General features: G+C 23.2%; 1 protein-coding gene across 3 annotated transcripts in view; it reads right to left on the bottom strand.

Annotated features, from left to right (window-relative positions):
• LOC122500505 overlaps positions 1 to 22,214 on the bottom strand; it is a 129,177-nt gene that overhangs the window by 53,711 nt on the left and 53,252 nt on the right. The window contains exon 3 of one of the 3 annotated variants that reach the window (XM_043609464.1): positions 11,161 to 11,228. The exons of the other annotated variants lie outside the window; for them this stretch is intronic. The gene's annotated coding sequence lies outside the window, so the exon portion shown is untranslated. The remainder of the gene's footprint in view (positions 1 to 11,160; positions 11,229 to 22,214) is intronic. 3 annotated transcript variants of the gene reach the window in all.

Genomic DNA, 22,214 nt, shown 5'->3' with positions numbered 1-22,214 from the left:
AACCTTGATTTCAAATCGAAAGGAGATAACCTTCACTATGTATCTCGATCGAAAGTAGTCCTAATCCTTGTCAAAGTCTAGAACAAAAATTTTTTTTTTCTGCTTTTTTTTATTTCCGCAATAAAATGTAGCTGTGTGATTCGAGGATTTATTAAATTCTTAAAAGACGTTCGAATATTCAAATCTCAAATATGGAAAAGGGAGAAAGTTCCTCGTAATGTTGCAATGCATTTATCGCACATTCCCGACTATTAGAGTTATGTTATAAACGATAAGGTCTTATAGAGAATATTGTCCGTTACGTGACCTACCATATGAAGGTATAGGTTAAATATATATCGGAAGAAAAACCATCGCCATTCAAGGACGGAAATTTCTTGCACTCCCTACTTTTCTCGCACTTTGAAACTCTTATCCAACATATGATTTTTTTTCTTTCAAGAATAAATTAATTTCATTTCAGTTTAGAATTATATCATTTATACCATTCACTATTGTTTTTTTTAAATGATTAAAAATTCTACCAACTAATAAAAGAAGTATATGTATTGATTTAATAATTTTATTATATTAACTATTATTTAATTAAAAATAAATAATAAAATAAAACTAAAAACTTTTATTTCAGTTCCATGACTGACTTTTAGCTTTTAAATTTTTCTAAATTTTTTTCATTTAAATTTTATTTTATTAATTTTAATTTTACTAACACAGTTTTTCTGAGGATATCAAATTGAGACAAAAAAAGAATCAAAATGTTGCTTCGCAACACTTTTGATTCGTTTTTTGTCATTTGATATCTGCAGAACAACTGTGAATTAATTAGTGTGAATTTTTATTCTTACGATATTTTATTAATTACTCTCTAAATTTGAATTTGTAAAAATGTTTACTAATTTGAATTAGTGACTGAGTTTTTGTTTTCAAATTAGTAAATTTGACTAATAAATAGTAATTTCTACTAATTTATTAGTAAAATTTACTAATTAATTATTAAAAATTATTAATTTAATTATTAATTATTATTATTATTAATTTAATTATTAATTATTATTATTATTATTATTATTATTAATTAATTTACTAATTAATTATTATTTTTTTAAATTATTAAAAATGTTTACTAATTTCAACTACTGACTGACAAAAGCCCAAAGACTTTTGAATTAGTAAATTTTACTAATAAAACAGTTGAAATGACTATTTATTAGTAAAAATTTACTAATTCAATAACAAAAAATAATGATTTTTTGTTAAAAAAAACACTAACATTCACTAACATTTAAAATTAGTAAAAATTTTTAATAATTAATTAGTCAATTTTACTAATAAATAGTAGTTTCTACTAATTTATTAGTAATATTTACTAATTCGAAAGCAAAACCTAAATAATTCCAATCAGTAAACATTTTCACTAATTTAAATTTAGAGAGTGGTAAAATTTTACCAATTCTCAAAAAAAATTAATCTTTAAATCAAAGTAAAAAATTTTTTTTTACTTGAATTTATGTTTTGTTCTTGAATTTCTTTTAATATTTCAAATTCTTTTTCTTACACAGATGGAATACAAACAATCTTTAAAAATCGTTTGAATTTTGAAAAGTTACGAAAACAGTGAAACGTAAAAATTAAAAATGTTTGTAATAAAAAATTTTTGAAGAAAAAATTCTATATACCTGGTATGAATAAATTTTTTATGTTCCCATTCTGAACTGTATACAATCGAATTTTATTGAACTTTCGAAAAATTCTCTCCGTCCACAAAATTTTCCTTTAATTTTTATCTTTAGTGTTCTAACATTAAAAGTAAATAAAAATTATTCAAATTATCGTTCAAAAAAAAAAAAAAAAAATACCTTTATTTTAAAACAATTTATGGATAAATGAAACACTTTTGTAATTAATTCATGAACTGATTTTTATGTGTACACAAAAAATTTAGATTCATTGAAGAAGCTTTTTCTTTATTTCAGTAATAAAAAAAATAGTTTGTTAATTTAGAAAGTGGTCGTGAGAATTTAATTTTATGTCTAAATATTTTTTTAGAGCTTAAAGAAGCAGCATTGACTTAAAATTATAGCCGTTGCGTCTAATACGAAATTTACGGACATTTTAATGTTTAGATTTTTAGAACGTCAATTCAAGTCTTTTAGGAGAAAATAAAAAAATTGAAATTAGTTTTTTTTTCCTCGAGAGTGGTTTAAAGCGGTTTTTATTGTTTTATAAATAGGAAATAAATCGAGAGAGAGAGAGAGAAATTATATTGTTGCAATTAAAACGTTTATCGTTTCAAAGCAGAGCGTGGATATGTCAATGGCATTTTTAGACGCAATCGAGAAAACATAATTCTTAATGATTGCTGACATTAGCATTGACATTGCGATGATGGAAAATTTTTATCTTTCTGGAATTTGTTTGTTGAAATCGGAAAAGAAAATAATTTTAAAAATTCTGATGAAAAACAATTATTATCGAACGTATTTTTAAACAATTTAGTTTAGTTTAGTTGATTAAACAATCAACTATTAGTATAGTTAATTAAGCAATCAACCAATATATTATCATAATTAATTGTTTAAAAAATATTATTCGTTTAGAGCATTTCAATTAGATTTTAATTAAATTATATAGTATTTTAATTTAAATTAATTATCTACATCTTATTATAATTATTATAATCACGTATTATCATAATGATGATTATAACTCGGAAATAATTTTCGCTTCTTCTTTTGGATTCCGGAATTTCTGTGGGTGTAAGAAATTAATGAAATTATCGACTTCTTATTGACAGGTGATTGTTGTTATTTTGTAATAATTCACACGCTTGCAAAGATATTATCAATATTTTACTCGTAATAATTATTAAACGACAATCGCTCATGTTTATTAATCGCAGTTGCATTATATGTACTTTAGAAATTTATAAATGTCATTCCTCTCTTTCCACACAATTATATATTGAAAGTTTATTTTGTATTTTCATAAATAAGTATAGTATATATCTATATAGATAAACAGCGGAGGTTGTTGGGAAAAACTAAAATATTCAATATAAAGGAAAATTATAATTTCTAAAAGTTTCTCAATTGAGACAGGAAAATTTTCATTTCCTGCAATTAAGAATTTTTTTTTAATTAAGCAATTTTTTATGTACATTTTCGTTTTAGATTTCTTTCGCATTTGGTTTTTTGAAATATATTTTTAATTTGGTATTTTTAATTAAATTGTTGATTTTTAGTTAAGTGCATATCTAATAATAATTTATTTGAAGCAAATCAATTTTTTTACAGTGTAAATTCAAAAATTGCTTTACTTTTAAAAAATGTATGTTTACATTTAAAAAAAACGTTAAATGAGGAAAAAAATTAATTAATCAATCATTTTCGTTCTATTAATAATGAAACGAAAAATTGATGAGTTATTTTTGAAATTTCGTGAAGGTCTAAAAATTGCATTCGCGTGATATTCTGTATTGTATACATACGGATGCGTCCGGGCGGATAGGAGCATATAATGTACATGTGTGTTAATATAATGCTTAATCCATTACGTATATACATATATATATAACAGAATATTTGTGTCCATGTATACACGAAGGTTGTTAATGGAAGTGTCTTTCACTTTGAGCGTCAGAATGCGCGAAGCGACGCGACGCGTAGGTGAGATGCTCGCTCTGGACTTTCCCTTCTAACCTTTCGATGATCTTACACCCAGAACAGGAGGAGACTCGTAATTACATATTACCGATAACGATATAATACACAACTTCTCCATAAACACTTTTCCTGAAAATAATGTCAATATAAATTTGTTTTGACATTAGAAATTATTTCCCGCAGTTATCTTTATTTATAGATATTCAGGCTTCGCACTCATCTACTAAAATCTACTATTTACTACTTTTTTACGTTATGCTACTATTTGGGTACTTTTTTTTAGATTTTAGCCACTAACAGCTACTATTTCTGTTTTTTTTTTGAGAATTTTCACTTCTTTAAATTCGCTAATACAGGAAATCAAAAACCTATTCTCAAAAATTATAATCAAATTCTATAAAACGATTCAATTATTTTCAAAAAATATTCGAAATTCAATTATTTTCAATATCTAGTATTTTCATAAAATTTCGCAAAAGAATTCAATTATTTAAAAGACAATTGATAAAATTCATCCAAAATTCAATTATTTTCATAAATAATAAAATTTCTACAGGAATTCAATTAATTTAGAATAGAATTTTCGAAAAAACCAATTATTTAACAAAATTTTTATACAATTCTTCACAATAATTCAATTACTTTCACTAATAATAACATTTTTCATGGAAATTCAATTTTTAAAAAAATTTTTGATAAAATTCTCAGCAAGAATTCAATTATTTCCATAAATAATAAAACTTATCGACGAATTTCAATTATTTTTATAAACTATTTTAAATCAATTAAATCGAAAAATTCAATTATTTTCACAAATAAAGTTTTCCACAAGAATTCAATTATTTAAACTAAAATTTCCATAATATTTATTATATATTTCGAAAAAATTAATTATTTAAAACAATGTTTATAAATTTCTTCGGAATAATTAAATTATTTTCAAAAATATTAAAATTTTTCCCAGGAATCTAATTATTTTCAAATATTTGAATAAAATTTTACGAAGGAATCAATTATTTTAAATACAATTTTAATTAAATTTTTTTTTTGAAATAATTCAATTATTCTTTTAGATTTTAATAAAAATTGTTTCCACAAATTTAATTATTTACATAAATAATTCTTCGAAAAAATTCAATTGTTTACATAAATAACAAAATTATTCACGAAAATTCAATTATTTTGAGGCATTGTAATAAAATTCTTTGTAAAATACAATTATTTTCATAAATAAAGTTTTCCGCAAGAATTTAATTATTTAAAATAAAATTTTCATAATTTTTATTGTATTTCGAAAAAATTAATTATTTAAAACAATGTTCATAAAATTCTTATGAAGAATTCAATTATTTTCCAAAATAACAAAATTTTTCACAAAAATTCGATTCTTTTTTAAACATTTTAATAAAATTTTTCTTAATTCAATTATTTTCGTAAATAATAAAATTATTTTCAGGAATTCAATTATTTTTGAAAATTTTAATAAAATTCTTTCCAAGAATTCAATTATTTACATAAATAATTCTTCGAAAGAATTCAATTATTAAAGATAAATAACAAAATTATTGCCGAAAATTCAATTATTTTGAGACATTTTAGTTCAGTTCTTTGCAAAATTCAGTTATTTTCTAAAATAACAATATTCATCACAACCATTCAATTATTTTTAAAAGTAATAAATTTCTTCTTGGTAATTCAATTATTTTTAAAAATTCTAATAAAATCGTTCGCAAGAATTCAATTATTTTCATAATTAATAAAATGCTTTTTTAGAATTCAATTATTTTTAAAAAAATTTAACATAATACCACATAGACATTCAATTATTGTCAAAAATTTTAATAAAATTCTTTGTAAAATTTAATTATTTTTGAAACTCTTTTCAATTCAATGATTTTTAATATTTACTATAATTTCATAAACTTTCCAAACAGAATTCAATTATTTAAAAAAATGTTTGTACACGGAGAGAGAATATATATTAAATTTTGTGAAAATATTTTCAAATTGGGGAAAAAGTGCGACAAAGCGAAATTTTGATATCAAAAAATACTAAACTTTAAAAAAACTTATATGAAATTTAGTAAAGTTATATTAAAATTTAATTAATATTCTTGATATTTGATATAATTATACTAAATTTCACATAAGTTTTTTTAAAGTTTAGTATTTTTTGATATCAAAATTTCGCTTTGTCGCACTTTTTCCCCAATTTGAAAATATTTTTACAAAATTTAATATATATTCTCTCTCCGTGTAAAACTCATCGTAAGAATTTTATTATTTTCATGAATAATAAAAATTCCTCAGGAATTCAATTATTTAAATTAGAATTTGTATAAAATTAGTCGAAAGAAATCAATTATTTAAAAATTTTTATAAAATTCTTCTTAAGAGATCAATTATTTTTATAAATATTTAAATTCTTTCATGATTAATAAAATATTCGTTGCAGGAGTTCAATTTATTAGCAGAATAAGAAAAAATGAAATATTTTTGATGAAAATTAGGAAAAAGTACTACTTTTTTTAGTTTGTAAGCTACTTTTTGCTACTTTTTTTAAAATTAATTAGCCAGTGCGAAGTCTGTCTATGATATATCTAAATTTAGAAAAATTATTTTTTTCAAAAATTGAACTTTATTTTAATTAATTTTATATTATATTTTAATTATATTTTAATAAAATTAATATAATTAATATAATTTTAATTATGTTGAATTAATTAATCTTGATTTTCAATATAAATTTAATAATAAATCATTCATTAATTTATTAAATATTAAATTTATATTGAAAATTAATTTTCAATATAAATTGTTAGTCAAATAATCGGTAGATTATAGTTAAAAGAAGAAATATTTCAAAAAACTGTTTTCTTCTGCTGAAAAAAGAAATCTGGGTCCTTAAGAAACAAAAAACGGTTGTTTTAATATACTTGGTACTAGTTTTCAAGTAATGTGGTTGATGTAAAAGATAAATTGACGCAAAAAAAAAGAATGTAGGAGAGGCATCTGCTTCCACTCAACGAAAGAGGGCAATGTGGATTAAGGGAGAGAAAACAAGTCGCAAGACTAGGGCAGAAAAAGTAAAAAAATCCAATCAACATAAAAATAAATTCTAAAGAAATCATTCCTTTCGATTTCGACAATTTGTTTGAAATCAGGATTATGACACAAAAATTTGATTTTCTTTTTCCCCAACTTTTCCCCAATGTCCTGACAAAATTTTTACTTTTTCTCTGACCCTAAAGAATATTCTGATTCACTCTAAAAATTATTAGATACTCGAAAAAATTTTCTTACTACAATTATTTGCGAATATCTTTAATTGTAAAATTATTTAAAAACATCATTAGTTTTATTTAAAATAAATATCAAGATTGCCACACAATCTGAAAACCTGGAAAACCCGGAAATGTCAGGGGATTTTATAAACCTTGAAAAAACCTGGAAATGTCAGGGAATTTTGATCGAAATCCTGAAAAATTGTTGTTTTCTAAAGTTATTGTATTCATTCTTGAAATCTAATTTTACTTAAATATTTCAAAATTAATTCAAAAATTGTTTTCGAATCCAATACATTTTTTTAATATTCTTGATCAAATCAATTTTCTTCGACAATCAAAGGAAAATTAATTTTCAGTCGAAGAAGCAAGTCAAAGCAAATGATTTCTTTATTTGAACAAAAAATATTTTCTAAGCTTTTGGTTAATTTTTTTCTGTTATTCTATTTTTCTTATTCGGAATATTATGTAAATTTCTATTTACTCTTTTGCATAACACTTTTTTTGAAAGTCGTATAAAATTCATCCTCAATTTGTCTTTCTCTTTACAGTGTGGTAGTTACTTTTTTCTACTACAAAAAAAGAAAATGAGAAAGACAAATAGATTTGTGTTTTCTCCTATATTAATATATTTGCGGGAGAAAAATATTAATAACTATCTTGTTGGCAATATTGTCAAAGTCGATGCGCTGCCAGAGCATGATATAATAAGAAATATCATTTATGGCAAATTGGCTCTGTATTAGGAGTGATTTTTTTTCCTTGAGAGATTCATATCGTTACAGTGTTCAGTGATTGAAACATTTTAACACGTTGGGCAAACAGTGTATGTGTGGTGCTAATGAGCAGGCTTACAAAGTGAAATTCCTTTCACTAGTCTTTTTTTCTCTCCCCCTCCCCTCTCTCTTTCTCTCTCTTTCACTCTATCTCTTTTTAGAATCGAATTGTCATTTATAAAATGAACGAGATTCGCAGACCATCTTCCGAATGTCTTTAACATTGCACATCCGGTTTTTTCAAGCACTTTTATTTCGCATGGCGCGTGTTCCTTCATGCTCGATGGACTTGCTTCGAGAGCCAAGAATGTCCGAGTCTCTTCTTTAGAAAGCGGTTGGTTCTCTTGGCAACTCAGAATTGACTTAGAAGTACATCAGCCTCTTGTTCTGTTTATTCGTCTTTATATAGAAATCCCTTTTCTTCTTCTTTTTTTCATTTTTTTTTTTTTTTTTTGTTTTTGAACAGAAAAAAAGTTGCTCTTTACTCGTCTTTCACGTGATATCCTTTTAATTATCCCGGTCCATTATAGACGGGTAATAATTATTGTTTACATGAGCGAGCATCTTCCCTTATTCGATTAAAAGATGGAGAAAAAAAACGGGAAATGAGAGAAAAAGAAAGGAAGAAATTCCTTCGAGTTTATTCGATTCATTTATGGTATAGGAATTATGTTTACTGCATTCTTTTTATGCGAGAGAAATCATAAATAAGGAGCAAATTGTTGTATTTATTGAATGAATTATTAATTGAGAGGTCATTTACGGATGAATGAAAGAAGAAGGAAAAAAATAAGAAATCTTATTGTTTGCTTGTCTCATAAAATTACCAGGAATTCTAATACAAAACCTTCAATTCTTTTTTGGATTCAAAAAACATTTTTTTTCCCAGAAAAATTTATTTTGATTCAAAAAGAATTTATTTGTTTCAGAGAAATTTTTCTATTTTAATTAAAGAGGTCTGTTTCTTTTATCCTAAATGAATGATACAATTTTTTGGATTTAAAAAAAATTCTTGGGTTCAATGAAAATTTCTTGGATTAAAAAAAAATTATTTGATTCAAAAACAATTTTTTTTTAAAGAATTTGTTTCAAAGAAGTTTTCAATTTTAAATTAAAGAATTGTTTGATATACTGATAACAAAATTTCTTTGATTAATAAAACAATTTTCTTGGATTCAAAGAAAATTTATTAGATTCAAAAAATGTTATTTGATTAAAAAATATGTATTTGAATTCACAACAATTTATTTGCTTTAAAAAAATTGTCCTTTTCGAATTAAAGATTTTTTTGACTCTATAATATATCAATGATAAATTTTTCTTCGATTCAGGAAAAGTTTATTTGATTCAAAGACAATATATTTGTTTCAAAGAAAGTTTCCTTTTTTTAAATTAAAGAATTATTTCTTTGACCCTATATTAATGATAAAATTTCTTTGTTTTAAAAAAATTCTTGAAAACAATTTTTTTGGAGGAAAATTTATTCGATTTAAAAACAATTTATTTGTTTCAAATAAATTTGACTATTTCAATTAAAAGTCTATTTCTTTTGCCCTAAATGAATGATATAATTTTTTCGATTTAAAAAAAATTCTTGCGTTCAATGAAAATTTCTTGGATTCATAAAAAATTATTTGGTTCAAAAACAATTTACTTGTTTCAAAGAAGTTTTCCATTTTAAATTAAAGAATTGTTTGATATACTAATGATAAAATTTCTTTGATTAATAAAACAAATTTCTTGGGTTCAAAGAAAATTTATTGAATTAAAAAAAATGTATTTGATTCAAAAAAATATATATATATATTTGAATTAAGAACAATTTATTTGCTTTAAAAAAATTGTCCTTTTTGAATTAAAGAATTTTTTGACTCTATAATATATCAATGATAAATTTCTTGGATTTAAAGAAAATTTGTTAAAGATTTATCAAATAAAAGAAAAGTTGGTTAAATCAAAGAAATTTTTTTTTTTATATATATTTTAATAACTAATTTTGAAATAAATTTTCAAAAATTAAGAGTATAAAAAAAAATTAGCGATTATTTTAAAGGAAAAAAAGTTATCGCAGAGAATGTTAGGGATCATTAAGTAAGTTGCTTACAAAGAGGAGTTTTGATTACAGTGAAGAAGAGAGATTTGCAAATTAAACTTGAACGCGAGTTTACTTTGTAGATTAATTTTAACATGCTTGGCAGACATAATAGGTAAATATGCAAATAGATCAATGAATTTTCTATTTTGATTTATAATGGCTCGATCGAGATCGTAAAGCATATCGCGAATCGAGAAACGAGGCAAACAAGAATGGAAAGTCAAAGTTAATGGTCCTTAAGGAAGTTATACAGAAGGAGATGTAGGTTAAATTCCATCTAGAGGATTAAAAAAAAATTGTTTCAATGTGTCCTCGATCATTTTAATTACTGGAAAACTATTCTTATTTCATTGGATATTAATTCTTACTCTTGTATTTTTGCTTGTCTTGCTCTTGTATTTGGCTATTTTTCGGGAGAATTTTTATTTTTCTCATTATTTTATTTTTTCTTATTCTTTTATTTTCTCCATTTTTTCTATTTTTTAAAGTTTTAATTTATAGTTTGAAATTTTAAATACTTTTTTTCTTACTTTAATTTTTATTCAATTATGAAATAAATGGGTAAATTAAATTAATTTTTAAAGTAAATTTTAATTAATTTCTAAAGTCAATTGACACTGAAAATACCTAATTAATTAATAGCAAATTAATGTTTTTTCTTAATAATTAATTAATAATAATTAAATTAATTTTTAAATAAGTAAATTTAATTAATTTCTAAAGTCAATTGACACTAAAAAATACCCAATTAATTAATAGCTTCAATTAAATTAAACTTAGAGAAGTAAAAAAATTATACAGAAGTCGCAGAAAAGATGTAAGTGAAATAAAATTAAAATGGAAAGAATAATAATTCATAAGGACTGGAAGTATAAGAGAGCAGTTATTTAAAAGTGACTAATTATGAAAACATGCTTCTTGAGAACTGGTTTTTGCTCCAGTCATAAATGTATGTACTTTATTATTACACCTGCACACAGAAAACAAATCTTTTTTTTCGTCTTTGCCCCCCTTTAAGACAGAGCAATATAGAAAGTTCGATTTTTCCATATATATTATACAAATTAACCTTTCATTTTGGAATTTTACCTAATTTATTGTATATTATTGTTGTTAGGAAAAACGTATAAGTATAATTGTACATGCACTAATATATTGTATAATGCATAATACGTTGAATTATTTTAATAACGGATAATTACAGCGAAACATTTTCATGTGTATATAGATAATATGGCATTATTTCATTCGTTACTCAAATTCATATTCTTGTCGTTTCCTTTCATAGAAACGTTTATTTCATTCACTTATTAAACTTTCATTTAGTAAAATGACTTTCTTACCGAAAAAGAATGATATTTATCGTATAGAGTCAAACAAGTCGGTTTTGCGAGAGATTATATAATCATACCTGGAACAGAAGAAATAAAATAGGATTAAAATAAATTTCATACGTGTGTTTAAATGTTAAAAATTTTTAAATAATTATTATTTATTAGAATTTATTTATTTTTATTAGAATTCATTGTTGGAATATTGCACATAAAAAATTATTTGACTTAAATAAACTATATTTGATTATTTTCAAAAATTTTAATAAAATTAATGGTAAAAATTTAAATTATTTTCAAAAATTTTTCATGATTTTTATTGTTTTCTATTTAAATAAAATTTTCCAAACGAATTCAATTATTTAAAAAATGTTTGATAAAAGTCTACCCAAACAATCAATTGTTTTTATAAATAATAAAAATTTCCCAGGAATTCAATTATTAAAAATATAATACCTAATTTGCATAAAATTTTTCTAATAAAATCAATTATTTAAAAAATATTTTATATAATTTTTCGTTAGAATTACATTATTTTCCCAAATAATTAAATTTTCCATTCGAATTCAATAATTTTAGAAATTTTAATAAAATTCTTCGCAATAGTTCTATTATTTCCATGAATAATGAAATTCTTCTCAGGGATTCAATTATTTTCACAAATAAAATTCTTTTTAAGAATTTATTATTTTTATAAATATAATAAAACTTGTCGCAGTATTTCAATTATTTTTATAATACAATTTTTAATAAATTCCTTTAAAGATTCAATTTTTCTTAAAAACTTTATTAAAATTCGTCGAAGTAATACAGTTTTTAAAAAAAATCCAATAATTCAATAAATTATTTACTTTTGTATTAAATATTTCATTATAAGGATAATAATTTTGATTCAATACATAATAAAGTTTCATTCAATAAAAATTGCGTTTAATTCAATTATAAAATATGTTTAATTCAGAAATATTTTCTTGGTTGGCTACTTATTTTTGAATTAAAAAGAAATTTTGCTCAGTATAGAAATATTATAGGATGTATTTTAAAAAATAATTCAGTTATTTACATTATTATTTACATAAATAACTCTTCGAAAGAATTCAATTGTTTACATAAATAGCAAAATTATTCCCGAAAATTTAATTATTTTGAGGCATTTTAATAAAATTCGTTGTAAAATACAATTATTTTCATAAATAAAGTTTTCCGCAAGAATTCATTAATTTAAAATAAAATTTTCATAATTATTTATTGTATTTCGAAAAAATTAATTATTTAAAACAATGTTTATAAAATTCTTATAAAGAATTCAATTATTTTCCAAAATAACTAAATTTTTCGCAAAAATTCGATTCTTTTAAACATTTTAATAAAATTTTTCTCAATAATTCAATTATTTTCATAAATAATAAAATTATTTTTAGGAATTCAATTATTTTTTAAAGTTTTAATAAAATTCTTTCCAAGAATTCAATTATTTACATAAATAATTCTTCAAGAGAATTTAATGATGTCGATAAATAACAAAATTATTGCCGAAAATTCAATTATTTTGAGGCATTTTAGTACAATTCTTTGCAAAATTTAATTATTTTCTAAAATAACAATATTTATCACAACAATTCAATTATTTTTAAAAGTATTAAATTTCTTCTTGTAAATTCAATTATTTTTAAAAATTCTAATAAAATCGTTCTCAAAAATTCAATTATTTTCATAAATAATAAAATGCTTTTTCAGAATTCAATTATTTTCAAAAAAATTGAACATAATACCACACAGACATTCAATTATTGTCAAAAATTTTAATAAAATTTTTTGTAAAATTTAACTATTTTTAAAAACTTTTTGCAATTCAGTGATTTTTAATATCTACTATTTTAATAAAATTTTTTAAAAAGAATTCATTTATTTAAAAAAATTTTTATTAAATTGTATGCAAACATTTAATTATCTTCATAAATAATAAAATTTCTTTAAGGAATTCAATTATTATTTTCATAAAAAATAATTTAAAATTCTAGAAAATAATAATTGAATTAAAATGATGAAAATAATTTTGATAAAGTTGCAGTAACAATATTTTTATATAATATAAAATAAAGATTTTATTACTTTTATAAGTTGTTTAATTTAAAAAAGGTTTGAATTTTAAATTTTTGAATGTCTTAATTCCTGTGGAAAATCCTGTTTCAAAAATAAGATTAAAAATAGAAATTGTGCAAATATTTTTCTTCTTTTTCTAAAACAAAATAATAATTTTGTTAAAAAAATTGTGATTCATAAAGAAAAATAATGCAAAATAAATAAATTTTCTATTTCTTAATCACAGTTGTTTAACAATTTTCTAATTTTGTTTAGAAGTAAAGAACAAAAATTTGCATAATTTTATTTTGACAAAACATAATGTTTAACAAAATTTTAGTCTTTTAATGAAAAGAAGTGAAAAAAAAATAAAAATAATTATAACATTTCGCAAGAATTTTGATACATTTATTTGTCTCAATTTGACATTCTTAGAAAAACTAAGTATGTAATTATTTTCTGTCTTCTTATTTATTTTTAGAAAATAATTCACCTTTTACCTATATTTCAAAGAGTACAAAATTTAAATTTGCTAAAAGAAAAATATTTTTGTTCAAAGTAAAAAATTATTTTTAGGTTTGAAAATAAACACTACTTTCTTTTTCTCTGCGATGAGATGAATTTACACACAAAAAAGAAGAGTGGGAGGAGTATTTAGAATAGAAATTTTCTCGATTGAAGATGCCATCGAGGGGTGGGGGAGGAGAAAAACGAGTTGATAACATTCCGTAGTGATCACAGCCCATCTATAGAAGTAGAACTGCATTAATTTTGCAATTGTGACTCGTTAGGTTGTCCCAGAACAAGACAAGGTGTCCCAGGTCAAGGAGAAAAAAGGAAACCAGGTCCAGTAAAACTTGCAAAGAGTAAATCTCACGAGAATATCCCTATGCGATCAAAAGAAAACGACTATCCCTAGTAGAAATTTGTCATAGTATCTTTAAGGGCACTGGACAGTTCCACTGGAAAATTTCGAGGCACTTTACAGTTAAACTGGCTAAAAACTATAAAGTGATGTCACGCTAATTTCTTCAAGTTATTGTCCAGTCAAATTTTACAGTTTCTGATCATCAGTCCTGTAGAAAAACTATACAAAATAATTCACTTGGAAATGTCAAAACTTTCTTTATATTGACGTTACGTATTAAACACGTACAAATTTGAAAATATAACGTTAAATTTTTTTGTCAACAAATTAAATAAATTAAAATTTTACGAAACTATATTTTTACTGTTGGTGTATCTATTGTTCCGTATAATAAATGATTTATAATAAATTATCTGTAAAATTATTTTTAAATAACTACATAATTAAAAAAAAATATAAAAATTACTGATTCTTGAACACATGTCATTTTTTTACATTAAACAACATTCACTTTTTCCTTTAATTAAGCACAACACTGAAATAAATATTATTATTTTATCACACTACAAACTTATAAGTAAACCCTAATATGAAGAATTAATTCAGTTCAAACGAAAAATATCTAGCGGTTTCGGGGAGCGAACTCGGGTCACACTGGGACGAAATACCTAAACGCACGCTTTACGCATCACGGCCGTTCTAGTCGATGGACGATTCCGGAAAAATAAGAACCATATTCTACCGGCAGGTAAAGCAGTTCCCTTTTTCATCTTTTCTAGCTCAACTGGCGAATTACTGGACAGCTACTGCATAACACTCTAAAGTTGAACTTATTGATTATTACTGTATAGAAGTTCTGTCTGTCCAGTTATTCTCATGGTACTGTCTAGGCGTTCCGTGAAATTATGTTTCAAAGTTTGTCGTGGCGTTAGCGCTACCGTCAGTCCAGCAACTGAACAGTGTTGTGTAGACATTTTCCATAAATACATCAGAGTATACACTGAAAGAAATAATTCGCGGGTGTAACTAGAATTATGTCTATTTTTTCCGTAAGGAATTAGTAATAAATTGTTACTGTCTACTGTCATTAATTATAGACAGTTCTGTTATTCAGATCGGAGAGCTATACATATGTCAACGTCAATTCATCAATGTAAAACATAACCTCACTTTATTGGACCAATTCTAACTTTTTGTATGTAACAGGTTTGTTAAATTAATATTTATACATATAATAAGAGTATATAATCTTGAAAAGAAATTGTCTTCTGAATTTAAAAAATTAGTTATTTTAATTAACTCAATTAATTGAAGCGAATTTTAAAAAAATTTTTTTTTTCTAAAGGAATTGTCATTAAAAATAAATTTTGATTGAAAAGAAATTTTTATTATTAAATCAAAATTTTAATATTAAATAATTTAAAAAATTTGTTATTTAGTTGTCAACAGTAAAATAAAAGAACAAAATTAAAATTATAAAAACTATAAACTGTAAAACCAAAAGATTTATTTTATAGAAAATATTTCGAAAATGTCAATACACAACTGTTTAGTTACTGAAACTGGCGGTAGCGCTAACGCCACGACAAACTTTGGAACATCATTTCTCGGAACGCCTCGACAGTGCCATGAAAATAACTGTACAGGACTTCTATGCAGTAATAATCAAGTTCAACTTTATATTTTCTTTAACAGTGTTATGCAGTAGCTGTCTAGTAATTCGCCAGTTAAGCTAGATTAAACTTCCATGACTAAAACTGTACAGTAACTTGAATAAATCTAGTCATGCCACGACAAATTTCTACTAGGGATATCCATCAGGGGAGAGTTTACTCTGGGCCTAGAAACCCTGATTTCCGCGAGGGAACCCCGGGAAGTCAGGAAACTATTACTTTGTGAATACTCTTTATATATAGTATATATATATAAAGTATGGAATGAGTAACAATTTCTTTTTACATTGCGAACACGTGGAAAATCGGGGACATTCTGCCTTCCAAGACTAATTAGAAATCAGCCGTGTTCCGTAAAGGCGAAATCCTAATTCTCGTGCAACAAAAAAATCAGAGTGTTACTCCACACCACAAGACTACTATTACGAGTTTACTTATAGACATTTCTGTAAATGCTCTTACACAAGAAATTGTTTCACTTGAGAGACGTGTTATTGCGGTCTCTATTATACGAATTTATATTCTTCGCTTCATTTATTATATTTTAACATTTCTTTTTTACATTTGTTTTTTTTTCATATTTGATATTTGGTATGCGAGTAATTTATTTTTTATTTACTACTATACAAATTATTCTTTTACTGTTCGAAGGTTTTTCTTTTATATACCTATATTTCTTTCTTTCTTATTTTTCAATTATTCGAGTCTCATAAAGAAATGTTAGAAAAATTACTTTTCTTTGGAAATTGTTATAAATATATTTATTGTGGAAACGTTTACCATAATACCTTATAAATACACTGATAAGACAGTATTATTTCAATTTCCAAATATATAAATTTAATATAAATGGTTAACCAATTACAAATAATTGCTAAAATTCAATTATTTAAAAAAAAAATAAAATTCTTCTTATAAAATTCAACTATGTTCCAAATTTGAAAAAAATTCTCGTAAAAATCCTAATTATCTTTATAAATAAAAAAATTCTTCTCCAAAGTTCAATTATTTTTATAAATGTCAAAAAAAATTCTTGTCCTAATTTCAATTATTTTCAAAAATTTTTTCTAATTTCAATGATTTTCAATATTTACTATTTTAATAAAATTTCCCAAAAAGAATTCAATTATTATTTTTATAAAGATTAATTTAAAATTCTTAAAAATAATAATTGAATTAAAATGATGAAAATAATTTTGATGAAGTTACAGAAACAATATTCTTATAATAAGAAATAATTATTTTATCTCTTGGTCATCTTTAATTATTAGAAAACATGAAGAAATCGATCAGTACGAGTCTTTGACTCGGAGCAATCGATATCTTCATGTTTTATAACAATACTTTTATAAATTGTTTAATTTAAAAAAGGTTTGAATTTGAATTTTTTAATGTCTTAATTCCTGTGGAAAATCCTGTTCCAAAAATAAGATTAAAAATAGGAATTGTGCAAATATTTTTCTTCTTTTTCTAAAACAAAATAATAATTTTGTTAAAAAAATTGTGATTCATAAACAATAATAATGCAAAATAAATAAATTTTCTATTTCTTAATCACAGTTGTTTAACAATTTTCTAATTTTGTTTAGAAGTGAAGAATAAAAATCTGCATAATTTCAATTTGACAAAACATAATATTTAACAAAATTTTAGTCTTTTAATGACAAGAAGTGAAAAAAATTCTAATGATTTCTATTTGTCATTACAATTTTAAATTAATTATAAAATAAAAATAATTATAACATAATGATAATATAATGTGCAATCTATCTAAAGATAACAAAAAACAAAAGTATAAACAAAAGACAACTTCAGAGATTGAGGGACAGAAAAAGTGAATGAATGAAAAATGCAAATTAATTTCTATTAGAAAATTGTAAGAGAATTCAATAATTTTTTAAATACAAAAAAAAATATTAATTGAATTATTGAATGTTTCTTACAATTGAATTAATTAGACAAATTTTAATAAAATTTTTAAAAATAATTGCATTTTTCGAGGAATTTATTTAAAATTGTATTAGAAATTAATTGAAATTTTGTGATGAGTTTTATTATATTTGTAAAAATAATTGAATTCTAAGAAAAATTACATTAAAATTTTTTAAATAAATACTTTTTTTGAAAAATTTTCTGCAAAATTCTATCAAAAATAATTGAAAATAATTGAATTTCTGCGATGAATTTGAACACTTTTGAAAATAATTAAATTCTTGTGATAAATAATTTCATTTATGAAAAAAAAATTGAATTTTGCAGAAGAATTTTATTAAAATTTCTGAAAATAATTGAATTCTTGTGATAAATAATGTTATTTATGATTAAATTTTGTCGAAATTAAAATTTTCTAAAATTTCAGATGAAACATTTTAAAATTAATTTATTTATGAAAACTGTAGGTATTTAATTATTTTCATCATTTTAACTCAATTATTATTTTCTAGAATTTTAAATTATTTTTTATGAAAACAATAATTGAATTCCTTAAAGAAATTTTATTATTTATGAAAATTCAATTAATTTTGAAATATTTAAGTAAAATTATTTATTGAATAATTTATAAGTAATAATTTTATGATATTGCCTCAAGAATTAAATTATTTAAAATGTATTTAAAATAAAATTATATAAAAACCTTTCTTAATAATTGATTTTTTTCGAAAAATTATATTTAAAATTCTATTTTAAATAATTAAATTTCTGTGTAATTTTTATTATTTATAAAAATAATTGATTGTTTGTGTAGAATTTTATCAAAATTTTTTTGAATTATTTAATTCTTTTTGTAAATTTTATGAAAATAGTAAATATTTTGTCAAGTATTTTATTAATTTTTTTTTTAAATAAATGAATTTCAGCGAAGAATTTTATCACTTTTGAAAATAATTGAATTCTTGTGATGAATATTGTTATTTATGAAAATAATTGAATTTTGCAAAGAGAATAAAATTCCTGAAAATAATTGAATTTCCAGAAAAAATTTTCATATTTATCAAGATAATTGAATTTTTTCCAAGAATTTACGTTTAAGCTTTTGAAATAATATAAAATATATTGTACATATAAAAAAAATTCAACTAATTTCAACAGAATTGAAATTAAAATGTTTTAAAAATTTTAGTTCTGGGACAGAGTTATTATTTGTAACATTTGTAACATTTTTATTTGTAACTCCATAAAATCAATCTTTTTTTAGATTTTGTAACCAAAAAAAAAAAAAAAATTTTTTAAACTTGTAAACGTAACTTTCATAAAATTCAATTATTTATCAATTATTAAATTACTTTAAAAATTCGATTTGTTAAAAAGTTTCTAATGAAATTCTTTAAGGGCATTTGAACCATTATGACGTCACAATTTGTGCAAAGCATGTGTTCTAAAATTATGATGTCATAATGGTTCAAATGCCCTTAACAAATTTAATTATTTTCAGTTGAATTTCACAAAATTTCTATTAATTCAATAATTTTTTTTTAATTAATTTACTAACTATATTTAAATCAGTGACTGATTTTTTACTATCAAATTAATTATATTTAACTAATTCAAATTTAGAGAACAGTATAAATATCTATAAAAATTGAAATAAAAAGCGATTTTTTAAAAACAAATTAAAATAATAAAACTTTTTTTAATTTAGTGATGAATTCCCGGTTTGGAATAAAATTCCCGCGACTATTTTCCGGTTGGTAGACACCCTGAATTTTCTTTACTCAAAATAAAATTGATATTGTATGAATTTACAGTATAAATTTCGATTTACTTTCGAATTGTTTCGAAAATATATACGAAAAATCGACTCGCGAAAGTTTTGCTTTTTAAAAAAGAATGCAGACGAGAAAGCGTTGACGAGTGTTGATTTTCGAATACCAATATGAACTTTCCACATTGTCGATTTGTTAGCAATGGGTGAAAAAAAAAGAAAAAACCCACGTGACTGAGGAAAAGACGACACTACACTTGATCAATGTATGTCAAATTGTTTAAGAAAGTATCATTTTTATGTGTCATCAACCTAAATTTTTTATTTCAGTTTTGCTCTTTCTTTTCTGCTGTCAAATAACTCAGTATTTTTTTAAACTATAAATTGACCAATTTCAGTTAAGATTATAATTCCCCCCCCCCTTAATTAATCACTTTTTTGTTTCTTTAATTGTCACTTCATCAAGAAATTTACTTCAACCAAAATTTCTTTAATCATTTTACAATTTTCAGAAAAAATCCAATTTTAAATCGAAGCAAACTTTCTCCATTGAAATAGATCTAAAACATTTTGTTTCTTTTCCCCCCATCGAAACAGAGAAAAAAAATGGAATGTTTCACAAAACATCTGCAGGTCTTTCTCGAGACAATAAATTTATAAACGTTCAATCGACCTCCACCTGAGAAGTCGATAACTTTCTGCTCGTGAACTTTCAAGATAGTTATGCACAATATCGTAAAGAGCATTACAACGAGAAAGGCGTCTGATTGTCGATAATTTACATTTTATTCATGAAAGAAAAGAAAATCGTGGATCTGGATCGGAAACCGTGCGGATTTTAATAAACAAGAGAGCCATGAAGTGCATTACAAATTATTGTGATTGTATAAAATGTTTTAAAAAAATAAAAGAGAGAGAGAGAGATTTCGTCATGTGATCTCGAAGGGAGAAAAATATTGAATTACGTTTAACACGACCGTGACAACTGTAATATCTGGTAACGCGTTTTACTTGCACATTGTACGTATGATTTTGCCAGAAAACCTGTTTAGAGAATTAATTATGAACTGCCTATTACATTCTTATATGGAAGTGATACATATTTTAGTGCACGTGGATCATGCTCCGACCATGACAAGTTGCTTTGCGTTATTTTCGAGCTGGAAATTTGTATTTTTTCACCTAGGTCAGTATTCAGGTGATTAGATTAGATACGAAATCAAACTACTTTCAATATATTCAACTAAAAAAAGGAACTTTGAGAATTTTGCTTTTTATCTCTCTCATTTGAAAATTTTGTGTTTGCATTTCTTTTTTCCAACTTTCTGTGAATGATAAACTGAAATGTGTTAATGAAAATTTTTCTCGTTTACTTCTTCAACTCTCTACATCTGAATCATTTAAAGTTTACAATTATTACTTATAAATTATTCAATGAATTGAAATAAATTATTTAAAAATTTCAAAAATAATTGAATTTTATGAAAGTTACGTTTAAAAGTTTTATAAATAAATATAAACCCTGAAAATTCAATAAAATAATTGAAAAAGCGAATTAAAAAACGTAATTCAATTCAAAACTTTAGTTTCACACTTTTTTTAAGGATAACAAATTGAGACAAGAAAGGTATCAAAATTGTTGCATTGATGCAACAATTTTGATACCTTTTTTGTCTCAATTTGTTATCCTTAAAAAAACTGCGACAATTTTCAACAAGAATATATTTTCGTTTTAAAACGTTTTCCATTTTTGCAAAAAAATTGGTAATAATTTATAAAAAAAATGAAAAATAGTTTACGTGGTATTTAAAAAAAAAAAATTTGCTTTTTAATGTTCAATGTAAAAAAGTGCACATTCATGTGGGAAAAGAATGCGATGAGAACAGTGTAAATTAAATATCACGCACTTGATTAAAAGTAAAAAGGAAAAAATGACGAAATATTCAAAGAGTTAATTATTTGTAAAAATAAAATTTTATGCTATTCTTGCAGGAATAAAAAAAAAAGAACGTAAACTGGACTCTTGAACGCTTATTGAATTTTGGCGTGTGCATGAACACGAGCTGCCAAAGAGGTCAATGCCTCTTTCTTTCTCGTTTTACTTATTTGCACACAAACGCACCATCGGCCATACAAATCCTTCCCCTTCTTCTTCTTTTTTTTGTATATGGTGCAATGAAAAAAAATTCTAAAAAGTCGCAAATCATTGCTACTACTACTATACTGGTTGCAAATTTTTTCCATCATTTCAATTAAATTGGTAGACAAATATTTTTAATTTGACAGGAATGTTTCGCTTTTTTGCAAACATTAAGAAAATTTTTTTGAATTTAGCGTAAAATGACTAAAACAATATATTTCTCAATACATATCTTTAAGTCGAAGCCTTGAAAACGACACGCGGATTTATATATATTCACGCACAAGAATAATCATTGAATCTCGCAGCATTTTAAGCTCAACCAACATAAATATGGTTTAAAGTCTGTGGTTTTATGTATGCGGAAACTTCGTATAATACCTTAAAGTTCCGCTATATAATATGTAACTAAGAATCTCTTATATTGCCAATCTCCTCAAAAAAAAAAAAAGAAAAAAAGAAACCGCAATTTGAACTCTTTTGAATAAAAATGCAAAATAGATAACAGTCAGGAGATCATTAGTCTTTGATTAGAGGCAAAATCGTCTGGTCCATTTGTGACCATTGATATATCGAGTAGATGAGGAAGAGATGAGCACA

This window comes from Leptopilina heterotoma, unplaced genomic scaffold, assembly GCF_015476425.1.
Source record: "Leptopilina heterotoma isolate Lh14 unplaced genomic scaffold, ASM1547642v1 Lhet_187, whole genome shotgun sequence".
NCBI classification, from domain to species: Eukaryota; Metazoa; Arthropoda; class Insecta; order Hymenoptera; family Figitidae; genus Leptopilina; species Leptopilina heterotoma.
This window is presented reverse-complemented; position numbering and strand designations above follow the sequence as displayed.